This window comes from Felis catus, chromosome D4 (assembly GCF_018350175.1).
Source record: "Felis catus isolate Fca126 chromosome D4, F.catus_Fca126_mat1.0, whole genome shotgun sequence".
Taxonomy (NCBI): Eukaryota; Metazoa; Chordata; class Mammalia; order Carnivora; family Felidae; genus Felis; species Felis catus.
Genome location: NC_058380.1, coordinates 39,683,714 through 39,698,856, shown reverse-complemented (window position 1 = coordinate 39,698,856; position 15,143 = coordinate 39,683,714). Strand labels below are relative to the sequence as shown.

At 48.4% G+C, this 15,143-nt stretch overlaps 1 protein-coding gene and 1 long non-coding RNA gene across 12 annotated transcripts in view; one reads left to right on the top strand and one right to left on the bottom strand.

The window, feature by feature from the left end:
• The window catches only part of NFIB (nuclear factor I B), a 456,253-nt gene that overhangs the window by 178,537 nt on the left and 262,573 nt on the right, over nucleotides 1-15,143 (top strand). The gene's annotated exons all lie outside the window — the stretch shown is intronic.
• The window catches only part of LOC102901864, a 46,528-nt gene that overhangs the window by 13,775 nt on the left and 17,610 nt on the right, over nucleotides 1-15,143 (bottom strand). The window contains exon 1 of one of the 4 annotated variants that reach the window (XR_006588627.1): nucleotides 2,460-5,489. The exons of the other annotated variants lie outside the window; for them this stretch is intronic. This is a non-coding gene — a long non-coding RNA (uncharacterized LOC102901864). Of the gene's footprint in view, nucleotides 1-2,459; nucleotides 5,490-15,143 lie in introns of those variants that run through there. 4 annotated transcript variants of the gene reach the window in all.

The window sequence follows — 15,143 nt, the reverse complement described above, 5'->3', positions numbered from 1 at the left end:
AAGCCGAGTGCGTTGCGACCGTGGAAAATGTGAGCGCATGCCCCGAGAAATAAAGCGCCGCCGTACCCCCAATCAGGGAGAAAGAGTTTCCCTACCCTCGGACCCCAAACGGGCCCGTCGGTAGGGCCTCTCCCAAGTCCCACTGCTCCCCAAATTGAGTGCAGTTCGCTATCAAAGAGCAGAAACCCGCATCGGAGACACAATGCGGAGTGGTTTCCGAGTCTGGGGAGGGGGGGATTTCCCGGCTTAGTCCAGCCTGTGCCTCCACATCCCCCCAGAAGTAATGTCGGCGCAGGCTGTGCGGGAGAGTTTGCCCTAAAGAACGTAATTAAACGCGCGCGCCAAACCCGGGCTGTGCGCTCCCCAAATGAGACTTCCAGCCCCAGGGCCCGGCCGGAACCGTCCTTCCCACCGGTTCCAGCGAGACAAGCCCCCTGTCCCCCAGGCTCCGAAAATTCCCCCAACGGGCTGCAAAGACTACTCAGATTGTCACCGCTAACTCTGCTTCCTCGTCGGGTTAGGCTGTTTTAAGACACAGAGATTCTGTGTGCTCGCAAGAGCAGAGTGATCTCCCTCAAGCAACTCGTGCAAGAGCTTTAAGCAGCCTCTGGATTGCCGCGCGTCCAAGCGGCGGCGGAGTTTTCCGAATTTTAAGTAGTAAAGTGAATTTCGGTGCAGGGAAAAGTGTGGGCTGTTGGAGTGCGGGGTGGGGGTGCGCGCCGAGGAAGCCGCCAGGAGGCTTTGTGTGTGTGTGTGTGTGTGTGTGTGTGTGTGTGTGTGTGTGTTTAAGTTAGACTTGCACCAAGCAGGCACGAACCGCACCGCTTCGTGGTTTCCGAATTACGAGAATCGTGAGAGTTTGGGGGCATCCCTGCAGCCAAGGGCCCCGCACAGCGTTCTAGGGGCTGCTTCCACTTTCCAAAGAGCCCCTGCGGCACGCTGGGTAGAGCCAGGAGCTACTGACTTAGTCCGGGGCTCCCGGCTCTTCTGTCCTCTCCCCAGTCCTGCCAAACCCAGAACCATCCCGTCGCTGCGGGGATTGCGCGGGAGAAAAGAGGGCCGAAAGTCTAGACTGCGCATTCTCCCAACAGGTAGTTTCACCCGGCGGTTGGCCCGGTTTAAACATCCGAGGCTGGGTTGCCCGGGCCGCGCTAAGCTGGAGCCCTGAAGCAGACACCTAAGGAGTTTTGGAAGGGAAGTCGCGTTCCGGGAGTCACTTTAAATAACCTTGTTTTGTCTCCATTCTCCAGCTTCTCCCCGAATAGGGTGAGCTGCGCGGTCTGGAATGGAGTTCAATGGGCCCAAATAAGCCGCTTCAGGCTGTAAACTCACAACTGATTGGGTTTTTCCCCCTTTCCTCTCCTTTCCTTTCTTTCTTTTTCTTTAATTTTCTTTTCTTTCTTTTCTTTTCTTTTCTTTCCTTTTCTTTTCTTCCCTTTTCTTTTTTCTTTTCTTTCTTTCTTTCTTTGTGTGTGTGTGGTCATTTTCGCCTCAATGGTTACTACAGAACCCAGCCAGGCTTTAGAGAGAAAGACATTTATTTGAGAATTGGGAGATACCCCTTCGAAATACACTAGGCTCGAGAGGAAAAGAGGAAAAGACTGCGTGACACTTGGATGATATCATTGAATTCTGCCTTTCCCTGGTGAGCAGTGAGGAAAAGCAGAAAGCCAGGCCGCGTGTGGAACGGGCGGCGGCGGCCTCGCGCTCCAGCGGGCGCACCACGCTTCCTTCCCAGGGCGCAGGGAAAAGTTGGGTAGGGCCATTTTATCCTGCCCCCAGCAAGGGTGCGCGGGCCGAACGTGGCCGAAGCCTGGTCTTGGCTGCGTGGCCCCCTCTCTTTCAGGGGCACTGGCCCAAACATCCCCGCCTGAGGCCGTGGGCGCACGTGGTGCGCGGAGAGCCGAAGCGCGACTCGAAACGGCGCGCGTCGCCCCAAAGATCCCTGGCGCGCGCGGCCCTCGCTGGGCGGGGGAAGATGGGGGACGGGGCCCCTGGGCGGGAGGATCTAATTCCGCCTTGGCAGACGAGCCTTTCCCGCTGTTGCTCCGAGCCGTCGCCCTGCAGTGCTTTCCGCACTGGCAGAGACCGCCGAACCCGCGGTCTTGTCTTGTCCATCTCTTAAGGAAACGTCCCGCAGTCAGCGCCTCGAAGCCTCTGCGGCCGGGGGCGGACCTGACCCAGGATGCTTGGATCTTTAACCACCCCAGGACCTGGCCTCCCAGGAGCACCCCGTCCGCTCCCCAGCGCCCACCCCAGCATTGCTTCTTTGCCCTGCGCCTCCACCACTAACCGCGCTCCCGAAACTTTCCAAAGTTTTCTCGAGCTCCGCCACCGCAAGTTCCCCTCGGCTGGCGCTGGCTGGAGGAGAAAAAGAACCACCACCTCCCTTCTCCCCCTCCACCTATCCTTCTTCTCTCCTCTCCCTCCCATCCTCCCCCTCCCCCGTGAGTCCAAACCTTGCCGGCGGGAGCGCGCGGTGCTGGAGCCCCCGAAGGCACCGACTCTGCAGGGGACGGAGTTCGTTTCGCATCCCCCACTCTCTGCGCCTCGGCCGTTCCCGCCCCCTCCTCCCCCACCTCGCTTTCGGCGGGGACCAGCGGGCTTGTAGTTTAGTTTTGTTCAAATTTATTTATTTTTTTCTTTTCAGATTTTTTTTTGTCTCTAGGATTCCACCCTGCTGGAGCCTTGAGCGTCCTCCTGCTTTGCAGTTCCCCGGCGTGGGGATCGGGGGATGCACTCTTCGCGCTGGGCGGGTTGGCTCCCGAGTGGGGGCCAGGGGCTCCCAGGCCGCGATTTCTCCGGCTGGGTTCCGTCTCCCTGGGAGACCCTGCGTCTCGGTGGGAGGCAAATTCGTGCCAAACCTCGGGCTCCAGGCAAGCTTCCGGCGCCCCTTGCCCCCCACCCCGCGGAGCTTTGGATGCGGCCGGTTTGGGGGGTTGTTTTCATTCTTCTTTAGAAGACGGGCGCATGCGGTGGACGGGGGACCCGGCTGCAACTCCATCCTGAGGTCTTCCCACACAACACTGGGCATTAGAAGTAGAAAGGTTCACTCCCTCCAGGTTGCGCGGTTCCATGTGCCCAGCCAGGAGACCACCACAGAATGTGCTCCAAGTTGGTTGGTTTGTGGCCTATTGTGTTTTTATTTTGTCTAGGATTAGCGGGGTTTGAAATTTTTGTGGCCAGCCTTACCACCCCGGGGCCTCAACTTTCAAACCAACAAGTCAACGGGAACGTTCCGGCGAAACTGGATCTCCTGGTGCGCCGCTGGGACACGTGCGGGGAATAGAAACGAAATCCCCCTCGGATGGCGCGGGGCGGACTCACGGGCCTGGGGTTGCAGGGCCCTTCCTGAACCCCGCTGGACTGGTTCTGGAATCGGACTTGACCCCGCCAGGGTCGTGGCCAGCACTTTGCTTTGATCCTTCCACGTGCCGGGTGTGCTCCTCAGGTCGTTGGCCACCGAGGATGCCTGCCCCTAAGCGATGTCCGTGGGAGCTAACGGGTTGAGCGGGGCTGCGCCTGCGTGCCCAGATCCGAATCAAGTTCTACGCTCAAGGTTAGCAGGATTTCGGTTACCTCGTGCGACCTGGGACGTCAGACGTCCACCCAAATCGAAGCTGCCTACCAATGCCCCCTCCCCCAGGAGTCTCGGGAGACCCGCGCCCCACACCATCCTCTCTTTCCAAACCTTGGGCAAACACGTGTCCCACGTGCTGCCTCACTCCCTCCGGCCGCACCTCCCACAGGCCTCTCTCGGACTGGGCCCGCCGGGAACCAAGGTCCCATCTCCTCGCCCCCCCAGCATCCCCTCCTCCTTTCCCCTGGAAAGGCGGGACTTCCCTGGCCCCTTCAAATGGCACCTGAGCAGAAGCAAAAACTTCGCAATGACGAAGGGCCAGGACACCTATGGCAGCTTTGAAAAAAGGAGGGGGACGGTGGCCGAGAGGAGAAAAGTTATGGTGGGGGGGGGGGGCGGTGGATAAGTTGTAGGTGTAAGCAGCTTGCTTTTTAACTCCTCACCCTGCCACCCCAAACCCCAGCGGCTGACAGAATTGTGTACCTCTTAAGTAGCAAACTCCCAGAGGGTGGGGCGGAGGTGACAGCCCGCTTTGCCCCCAGAGCCAGCCTGCACCCTCCGACTGTGGCAGCCGCACTTTCCAGGGCAGAAGAGTCCACTCCGGATCTGTTTGCTTCTAACATAAAAGATCCTGTTGGCAAAGGAGCACCCACTTCCCTCTCCCACCTCCACCCCCTCTGAACCCTTCCTAGGGCCTCAAGCCCTTGGATTGTATGTAATGATTTTTAATCTCCAGCACCCTAGACTTCAAAGCAAGCAAGGGAAAAGCGTAGTTAGGATGAAGAAAAAGGACTGGGCATTATTTTGGAGGGAGGCCTAGAGATGGAATTCAAAATCAAACGTGGATGAATTTGGGAGTGTTTTGAAATTTCATTTCCTTCAGAAGCTGTCTGCGTTAGACCAAAACTGATTTAAATTACTAGGAAGGACGCGAAGCTAGGAGTCTCTGCGGAAACAAAAAAGTCAGAGGCTTGCGGGATACCCCTTTCCTCTACCCCTCCTCAAACAAATAAGACGCGGCTCTCAGGTCAGCTGAGTGACTCTACCCTCTGACACCACCGGCATAGGACACCCTGAGTGTGCTAACAGTCCCTTCCTTCCGGAAGGCCAAGCCCCAAGGGGTGACCCAAAACAGGCTCCCCAAGCCCCCAGCCCAGTGTCTGTCCTCTGGGTTGGAGCCTGGGAAGGGCCTACAGGAAACAGGTCTGGGTGTGAGGCCAGGGGGAGCCTTGGGTGCCTGCCTGGTGAGCGTCAGGGGACTGGTGGCCAGTCACCCCTATCCCTTCAAAGCCCTTCTTCTGGTGGTTATTTAAAGCCTTGAGTTTATATTTCTCATCTTGATGCCTAGGTTAAAAAAAGAGGGGTAGAACATGTACCAATGTTTGGAGCTATTTATGTATGGTTTCCATTTACTTTGGTTTGTAGGGGTTTCTTCTTTTTGTCCTTCCTTCCTTCTTTCCCCTGGCAGTGTTGGCAACCCTGGAGGAGGACGCTTGGGGGGGGGGGAGGGTGAACTTGACCCGTTTATTCTTGTTAACCAGTCACAAAAACAGCAAAAATACTAACTCTCCATCCTTACTCTGATCTTTTAAAATAGTACAGATGTATATATATATAGCCTGTTAGGTAGAAACTGGTTAGGACTGAGGCATCACTAATGCTACACTGGTAAACTAGCTAATCCTGTCCCTTTAAGAAAAATCCATAAAGCTCTTCCATCAGCCCAGTGTCTGGGAAAGGAGCAAACTAACTGCTTGGAACAAAAGAGACAAAGAGGCCAAACAACAAAACAAACAAACAACTCCCTCTCCCCCCCTCCAGACAACAATAGACTAGACGCAGCAAGTGCAGTGACTGCCTGGCCGGCTGCTGCTGTCCACCTGCCAAATCTCCCGCATTTGGCTGGAGACTTTCCCTCTCGCCCCACTCCCATCGCCCCCCACCCCCCCACCCCCAGCCCTGTCTGTCTTTCTCTGTGTGTGACTCTCTCCGTGTCCCTCTCTTGGGGTCTGGCTATGTGTGTGTGTTTTGTCCCTGTCTCTGCTCTGCTTCGGCTTTCACTTGATGTCGCTCTGTGTCTCAGACCTCCATTCTCTCTCTCTCTCTTTCTCTCCCTCTCTTTAAAGGCCCTCAGCATATTAGCATTCTCTGGCATTTGTTTCTTTATTTGCTAGGCCATTTCTGTGGCCTCTCCAAACTGCCTCCTCAGGACTTGTGTTACTCTGAGGTGTCCCGGCATCCTGCCTTGTATTTTGCTTGTAGCCCTCTTCCCAGGGAGGATCCCAAGGTCCATTTGCACTTCGGTTTTTAACCATTCCTCCTGTTCGGATCTTTGCTCTTTTTCTATAAGGCTTTTGGCACGCCACCCCCCTCCTTGTCCCCAGCAGCCCTTTCTCTGCTTCTTGGCTGCTGCTTGAGACTCTCATGCATGCCTGCCTTCCCTTTCTCTCCCTCTCTCTTCCTCGCTCTCAGGCAGACATGATCACCCCCCTCACCCCCACCCCGTGCCCCCTGGTCCAGCCTTTTCCTTCCTCTTCCCTCCTCTCTACCAAACTTTAATAAAATACTGTAACCATTTTTGCCTGGAGATTGCTTTTCTCTGTGGAGTGAATATGAACCCTTGGAAAGTGGGGAGTGGAGAAAGAAAAGAATCAATAAATGGAGACTACAGACAGCAGAGGCTGAGCTTGGAGCAAGCCTGCTTGCCAACACCCCATCCCCTTTCACATGTTTTTGGGTTTTTTTTTTTTCTTCCTAATAAACCCTTTTGTGATAGCGTCTCTCCTCCTGAAGCATCTGTGTCTGCTCCAGGGAGACACAGGGAAAACCTGGCCATGGCTCTCCTCCCCTGGGCAGCAGGTGACCCACGGGAGGCAGGCTGCAGCCTCATCAGACACATTCCCAGCTCCAGCCCCTCCCCATCTCCCCAGGGGGAAAAACCAAAAAGGTAGAGGCCCCTGGCCATGGGGGCGAGGTCTGCAATCCCTCCTTCAGAGGACTGTACAATGGCTGCTTGAAAAGAAGCTTCTCCAAGGATGGTTGTCTTCTCCGTGAAGGAGGAGACTTCAACTCTCAAGAAGTTGTGGGCAAAACAGGGCTGAACTGTTATCTAAAGCAGACGAGAGAGTTCCCACAGCTGCATGGTATGGGGTTGGCAAAATGGGGGCATCCCCCCTACCCCACCCCCACCCCCGAAAAGTAGTCTATGCCCAGTAATAAGCCAAAGAGCCAGGACAAATGATCTCCCTCGGCCCCACCCTCCTCTTCTCCTTTTTTCAATAAGATACAGGCAACGACAGATGAAAACGACATTAGTGGTAACTCTGGAGAGGAAAACCATTTAGAGTCTGAGAAGAGCAGAAAAAACAGACATAGGAAATTTACTCTCATTGTTTGGTTGCTTGGTGATAGGGCAAGATTAAGAAGCACTTAAGGAATAAAACACACGTGTGCACATGCATAAACACAGGTGTGCATGTATGTGTGTCTAGTTGGCGGAGACTAGTCGTTAAAAGGAAAAGGGAAGGAGTTTGAAGTCAGGTACACCTGGATGGGATACAACCTGGCCACTCATTAACTAAGCAACTATACCTACCCCACAGTGGTGTTCTAGAGATTACGTGGAATCACATATATGGAAAAGCCAAGCGATGTCTGGGCAAGCTGTCTGTGCTCAGTAAATGAGACCTTCTTCTCTCCCTCATTTCCTCCCTCCCTCCCTCCCTCATTTTTTTCTTCTTTCTTTCTTTCTTTCTTTCTTTCTTCCTTCCTTCCTTCCTTCCTTCCTTCCTTCCTTCCTTCCTTCCTTCCTTCCTTCCTTTTTCTTTCTTTCTTTCTTTCTTTCTTTCTTTCTTTCTTTCTTTCTTTCTTTCTTTCCTTCTTCTTTTCTTTCTTTCTTTCTTTCTTTCTTTCTTTCTTTCCTTCTTCTTTTCTTTCTTTCTTTCTTTCTTTCTTCCTTTCTTTCTCTTCCTTCCTTCCTTCCTCTTCCTTCCTTCCTTCCTTCCTTCCTTTCTTCCTTTTTCTTTCTTTCTTTCTTTCTTTCTTTCTTTCTTTCTTTCTTTTCCTTCCTTCCTTTCTCTTTCTTTCTTTCTTTCTTTCTTTCTTTCTTTTCTTTCTTTCTTTTCCTTCCTTCCTTCCTTCCTTCCTTCCTTCCTTCCTTCCTTCTTTCCTTCCTTTCTTCCTTTCTTTTCCTTCCTTCCTTCCTTCCTTCCTTCCTTCCTTCCTTCCTTCCTTCTCACTCCACTGGCTTCCTCCCTGGTTACCTTTCCAAGGTACAAGCGAAGAGGAAATCATCCAAATTGCCCCAATTTTCAGATCCTGAGGGAAACTTCCCTTCCCTCTGAGTCCCTCTGAGCAGTGCAGACAACACTACAACCCACTAATTCTGTGCCCAAGTAGCACCTGGGACCATTTGTTCTCAGATGGGATTATTTAGCTCCATTATTTGACCCCCTCCTCTTTCTTTTTGTCATGAGTAAGGGGAGAGAACCCTTACCCCAAACCCAACCACTTACATGTTTTTAGTTGAGACCATGTGCCCAGAGAGTTGCTGTTCGGGAGGACTTATTAAAAACCATGTCAGAGCCAAAATGTCTGAGGGAGAAGCAGAAAAGAGTATTTTCCAATGGAGTGTGGTCCTGACCCGTAACTTCTCAATTGGGAATGCTGTTTTCTTGGTATTTTGACCTTGTCAAAATGACTGATTTTTTTTTTTTTTTCCTCCAGAGGAGTCACTCTCTACCTAAGCTGTTTCTTGAGCCGTGTTTTGGGACAACACTTCAGTGCATCTGGAAGCATTCACTGGTGGAGGCGCCCGTCCTGGCCCTCCACCAGTGACTGTTGCTGGGATCCCTGCTCTTTCTTTCTCCTTCCCAGAAGCTGAACCAGGTTGTCACAGCAGTGGGCAAGCCCGTGAGCCATGGCTGGGGCCCCAACTTCAGTTGAGGAGAGAATGAGCACATAAAAAAATGTTCCCACCTTAGACTTCCTTTTTCCTTGGGTCTTATTGTCTGTTCTACAGATATTCCATTTCCACATTTCACCAGCTTCCTGTACATTTTCCTGTTTTAGCCCAGCCTTAACGACCATCGAGAGGCGCTGATATTGGAGCATTGGAGCACCAGGGAGGGTGGACGATCCCTGGGAACCCTGACACTTTCGGTCATCTCTTTGCTCTTCTCTCTTCTTCCCTGTTTTCATCACGAGGCCTCTGCTTCTTGTGACAAGGACGTGGAAAACTGTTGTGTCTTTATCCCTCTTCGGGGATCCCACTTTCCGGGCAGCATCTTTCTGTGAACTACAAATAGAGTCGTCTTGTCCTTCCTGGAAGCACTGCTTCCCACTGCACGTTTCAGCCCCCGTGTCCCAGGCACCTTTGGGCAGTGAACAACCTGCACAAGTGAACATGAGCCCCGTGAATCCCCCAATTCTGATAGGTGTGAGTGTTGCTGGCAATTCGTCATGTAGAGATGTTCCCCTATAACGGAAGAGGCCACAAAGTGAGACGCCAGAAGACAGCAGCCTCTGAGGTCTTCCAAAGTCTTGTCTTTTATTCTTCTTGGGCTCTTGTCCAGGCAGAAGCCTGAGATGATGTTTCCTTATTTTGTCTTTGACCTACATTCTTCATCCACCAAGGCTCCATTGCCATACCAGCGGCAGGAAGGCATTTGTTGCTGCATCGGGTACAACGGGTATTAATGTCTAAAGAGCAAACCCTTCAAACGCTGGTGAGTCCTCTGTCCTTTGCTCGACTTTGCTTCCAGTGGGCCAGCTTTCACACTAAACCAGTAGCTCACTCTGGGACTGCCTGAGAGCTTTTAGGTAGGCAGTACGGCCTACAAAGTTAAAGTCTGGAAAAATTGCCAGGTGTAAATAACCACGACCGGGTTACGAGATTCCAAATTATGTCATTCTGAGTTGGGAATGCAATTTGCATTCTTCGCAAGGAAAACGTTCGAAGAGCAGTCAGTTTCCTGTTTAAGAGAAAGGTTTGGGGGCGCCTGGGTGGCGCAGTCAGTTAAGCGTCCGACTTCAGCCAGGTCACGATCTCGCGGTCCGGGAGTTCGAGCCCCGCGTCAGGCTCTGGGCTGATGGCTCAGAGCCTGGAGCCTGTTTCCGATTCTGTGTCTCCCTCTCTCTCTGCCCCTCCCCCGTTCATGCTCTGTCTCTCTCTGTCCCAAAAATAAATAAACGTTGAAAAAAAAAATTTAAAAGAGAAAGGTTTGTTCCCATTCGCTAAGGTACAGCAGGTCCATACTGACCCTATTCTATAGAACAAGAAGCCTCCCAACTTAGGACTCTTTGGAGAAACACTTTATCCTCTGGGGTGGCTCTCAACTATCACCTGGGGAGCATAAAAAAAAATTTACCAGTGCCTGGGTCTCTCCTCAATCCAATTAAATCTGAATTTCTAGGGATGTGGTGTGGGCATTGGTATTTTTTAAAAGCTCCCCTGGGTGATTCTAATGTTTAGCCAGGGTCGAGAACCACTAATTTATAGGTTGAGAGAACAGAGCATCATGGTGAATAATGCTCTTGCCTTGAACAAAATACGTAAAGAACTCCTTCCCGACGTGGTTTGCTGAAGCCAAATGGATGAAGTTGACGGCCACTGTGTTCCACTCCACAAGTTTAGGATTTAGTGGCCAAATGCTGATGCGCAGGTGTCTGAGCAGACCGTCTGTGAAGTGAGATCAACTTCGCTTCTACCCGGAGTGTGGGACTGGAAGTGAGAGCCCCAAGTTCCAATGTGGGTTCTATTACTAACGAGGGAAGTGATCTTGGAGAAGTCTTTGGGCCTTAGTCTGATCATCTTTACATGGAGGTGGCTGAAACGAAATCTCAGAAACCCATAAGCTGAGCCAGGCAATTACCAAATTCTTTGGGATGCTGGCTCACTTCACTCATGCATATACTACGGACAACCATCCTTCTGATGTTCCACCAAATCCCTTTCCAAAAACCCTAAGTATCAGAGTGTTAATTTTTAAATAATACTGGGCTCCCTTAATTCTCTCCCCTGGTCTCTTACAAATTAGCAGATGAAGGGAATGGAGGAGTGGTAATGTCTATGAGCGGTGGGTAATGACTAACAGAAGTTTATCCAGTTGGATAAATGTCTAGTGGATTGCTGCTGGGGTCAGTGTTAGTTCTGGTCTTAATTAACATCTTCATTAATAGTGTGGGAGAGGGAATAAACAATAGCTAATGATATTTGCAGATGGTAGTAAATTCAGAGGTGTTGCTACTACCAGTGAGAGCAGCAAGAGCCATGGGGATAGCAGAGATGTGAACAAGAAGTGATTATAATGATGTTTGTTCTGGAAAAGGCAGAATGAAATGTTTCGGGGAGGGAAATGACAGGGGAGACTGAGAAATGCTGAAAGAAACAACAGTCGTAACTCGGGTGTGCGTGTGGCAAACGAGGCAGCTGATGGCCTCACAACTCCTGTCGCGCACACTGAGATGCTGTCCTGAAGAGCAATAATAATCGTAACACCAACAATCGCAGTAATAATACCCAACACTTACTCAGCCCAGACAATATGCCAGACAGGTTCTAAGTGATCTATTTGAAGGCAATTTTTATTCCTGAAATCGTGGTAGAGTTCTCTTAGGCTCTATAAAGATTCTGACAACAGCTTTACCAGGCTCTTGGATTTCTAGGGGTCTAGAGACCCGTGACTTCACGGACAAATGAGGGGTATGAAGAGCGATGGGCAAGTAAAATAGAGATATAATGCGAGCTCTTTTCCTATGCTCTAGAGTAGAATCTTTCTTTCCACCTTTGTTTTTTTTTCCTGTCCCCAACCCACTCACTACCAACCTTTTCTCTCATTAGGCAATTGCTGGATTAACATGGTTGGCAAGGGCAGACAGAAAAATCTTGCAAAATGGAAAAAGCAAGAAGGGAAGGAAGGAAGGAAGGAAGGAAGGAAGGAAGGAAGGAAGGAAGGAAGGAAGGAAGGAAACTGAAATGTATTGCACCCTATCACAAGTCATAAAGTGCCTGTAGTGCAAGGTGTTGAACTGTGTCCATTTCACAGGTTTTCTTGCTTGACCTTTACATATCTAATTCTTGCAATGACTCTCTCTCATAGTTCCATTAGTGAAAGAAAAGACCCAGAGAGGTTAGACCACTGGCTGTGAGCACACAGCCAATAGATTGAGTAGAGGTTCAAACTGCCGTAGGTTTACTCCTAAACTCATGTCCTTTCCAACCATGGATACATATTTTCTTTTCTTTCATTTCAGCCCTGCCTGGTTAATGACAACATACAGCCACACATAGAGAGCCAGAAGGTAGAAATATTAAGAAGAGAATAAACACTGAGGAGCAGAGGGATAAAGGGAAAGTAGCCAGTATACACATCCACTGCCCAATTCAATGTGATTGAATTATTTATAATTATATTTTGAAATTAGGAAAAATGGAATTTGCAAACAAGAAAGGCTTCAAGACAATGGAACCCATAATAATGTGGATTTGACCTTGAGGGAATTTGGCAGAGAGCATTATTATCTGAGACAAAAGTAAACTGAGAAGAAAAACATTTGAATGCTATAAAAGCCAAGACTCTTCTTGGCAAATGTGAAGCCCAGGGCCAGATGGATGCCAAAGGTCTTCAAAATTATATCAAAGGAGCTTTAGGAAGTTGGAAACATGTGGCCTGGGCATGCGATTCCCCCCTCCCCCAACCTCACTATGAAATGGGGCTCCAAATGCCAACTCCCGGTTAGAATTAGGAACTGCAAATCTAAAAATGATGAGATATACATTTCAGAGTAGACACATAAAAGGTGTAGTTCAAAGAATAAATATAAAGCAAACACCAATGCAAACATGACCCAGGTCAAGAAACGCAACATTGCTAAGGCCTCAGAAGTCCCCTCCCCCTCACCTTCCCCTCCAGAGAGGTAACCATCATCCCGATTTTTCCTGTGATCATTTCCTTGCTTTATTATTTTTTTTTTTTATATTTTAGTTTTAGCACTTATGCAGGTCTGTTTTTGAACTTTATATAAATAAAATCATACTGTATGTATTCTTTTAAGACCTGCTTCTTTCTTTCAACCATATGTTATATATAAATAAACTACGATATATTTAGCCATTCTACCTTTGCAGGGACTTTCGGTTGTTTCTAGTTTGGAGCATTCAAGGGCAATTTTGATGGGAACTTCCTGTGCATGTCACTTGATGCACGTGTGTGGAGTTTCTCTAGGGAAGGGCTAAGGGACCTAACACCCACGGGCCGGATAGAACTCACTGCTTGTTTGTGTATGACTTGGGACCTGAGGACGGTTTCAATGTCTCTAAATGAGAAAAAAAAAAAAAAAAAAAAAAAAAAAAAAACAAGAGGACAGATATCTTATGATATGTAAAAATAATATTAAATTCAAATTTCAGTGTCCATAAATAAAGGTTTATTGAAGCACAGCCAGGCTCAGTGTTAAAAAAATTTTTTTTTCAACGTTTATTTATTTTTGAGACAGAGAGAGACAGAGCAGGAACAGGGGAGGGGCAGAGAGAGAGGGAGACAGACTGGGAAACAGGCTCCAGGCTCTGAGCCATCAGCCCAGAGCCCGACGCGGGGCTCGAACTCACGGACCGCGAGATCGTGACCTGGCTGAAGTCGGACGCTTAACCGACTGCCCCACCCAGGCGCCCCCAGGCTCAGTGTTTAAATATCATCGATGGCCGTTTTTGTGTAACATGGAGAGAGTTGGGTAGAGGCATCAGAGACTACCTGTATGGCCCGCAAAGCCAAAAATCTGAATGATTTTACATGCTGTGTGAATGCACAGATTCACCCCCATGTCAAGCTGGCCCCACCTAAAACATTTAGTCCTTTATAGAAAAGGACCCTGATCTACAGCGTATTCCGAGAAGGGAAATTACAATGATCTTGGGTAAAATAAGACGCTAAATGCAAAACAGCCAGGACGATACCTGGTAACTTACAGGAATTACTATAAACCTGAAGCTCCTTTCTCTCCCACCTTCCACCTGGTCTTCCCCAGCCCCAAGAGGTCTGCCGGGCTGTCGAGTCTTTTTCCAAAACAGTCAGATTGTCAGCTGGCTGTCGGTTACCATAATGGCTGATGACTTTTGGAGTAATACCACCACAACCCCACTCTCTTTGGGGTACACGCATTTTAATAAAAGATCTTTGAATAAAAATAAACTTTAAGCCCAAAGGAACAATGGACTTAAAATGTACAGATATCCAAGCTGGAAAAGTGTCTGAGTAGATTCAAGATTTCTTAGAGAAAACTTGTTAAAGAACAAACCAAGCACCGGAAGAGTTTGCCCAGAGAACAATACAACAGAAGAGTTCATTAAAAGACAGTATTTAAAAGAACGAATTCAGAGAGCTAATACTACTTGATTCAAACATTATTATGTTATAGTAACTAAGATAGTGTGTTATTGGCCTCCAGATAGGCAAACCAATCAAAGAAATAGAATAGACCCACGCATATATGGACAAATGACTTTCCGCAAAGGTATAAAGGCAATTCAGTGGAGAAAAAAAAAGTCTTTTCAATAAATGGTATCAGAACAATTGGATATCCATATGAAAACAATGAATTTCAATCTGTACCTTGCACTTGATATATGACATTTATCTCAAAATGGATTATAGACCTCAATGGAAAGCATAAAATTAGAAAAATTCCAAAAGAAATAGGGGGACAAATCTTTGTGCTGTCGGATCAGGCAAAATGTCTTAGATATAAAACCAAAAGCACGATCCTTAATTTTGACTTAATTAAATTTAAAAATTCTACTCTTCAAAAGATGTGGTCAAGAGACTAAAAAGAAAAGTCACAGTCTGGGAGAAAATATTGTGAGTCGAATGTCTGAGAAAGGACTTGTTTCCACACTATACCAAAGCAAAGCAAAACAAAACAAAACAAAACAAAAACCCCAACTATAATAACGGGACAGTAAGAATGCAAACACCTCAGTTTTTAAAACGAACAAAAGATCTGAACATCTAGATGCTTTACCTAAGCAGATACAAGAATGTTAAACACACATGTAAAAAGATGCTTAACACCATAAGCCATGAAGGAAACAAGTATTAGGGAAACATATTAAAATGATAATGGAACATACTACATAGCTATTAGAATGGCTAAAATTAAATGACTTGATCATATTAAGTTGGTGAGGATTTGGAGGAACTCGAATTCTCATACACTGCTGATGGAATTGTGAGATGATAGTCACTCTGGGTAACCGTTTGACAGCTCCTTAAGAAGTTAAACCTTAAAGAGATACCTACCATATGCCCAGAAATGTCATTCTTAAGTATTTACCTGAGAGAATTGAAAGCTTATGTCTCTGTCGAGTCCTGTATATGGAATGTTCACATCAGCTTTATTTGTAATAGCCCCAAATTGTAAACAGTCCAATTGCTCATCAGCAGGTGATGAATAAATTACGATATACCGCACGATGAAATACTACTCGGTAGTAAAAATAAATGAACTATTGATACAAGTAAGGACATGAATAAATGTCAAAATATGCTGAATGAAAGAAGCCAGACAA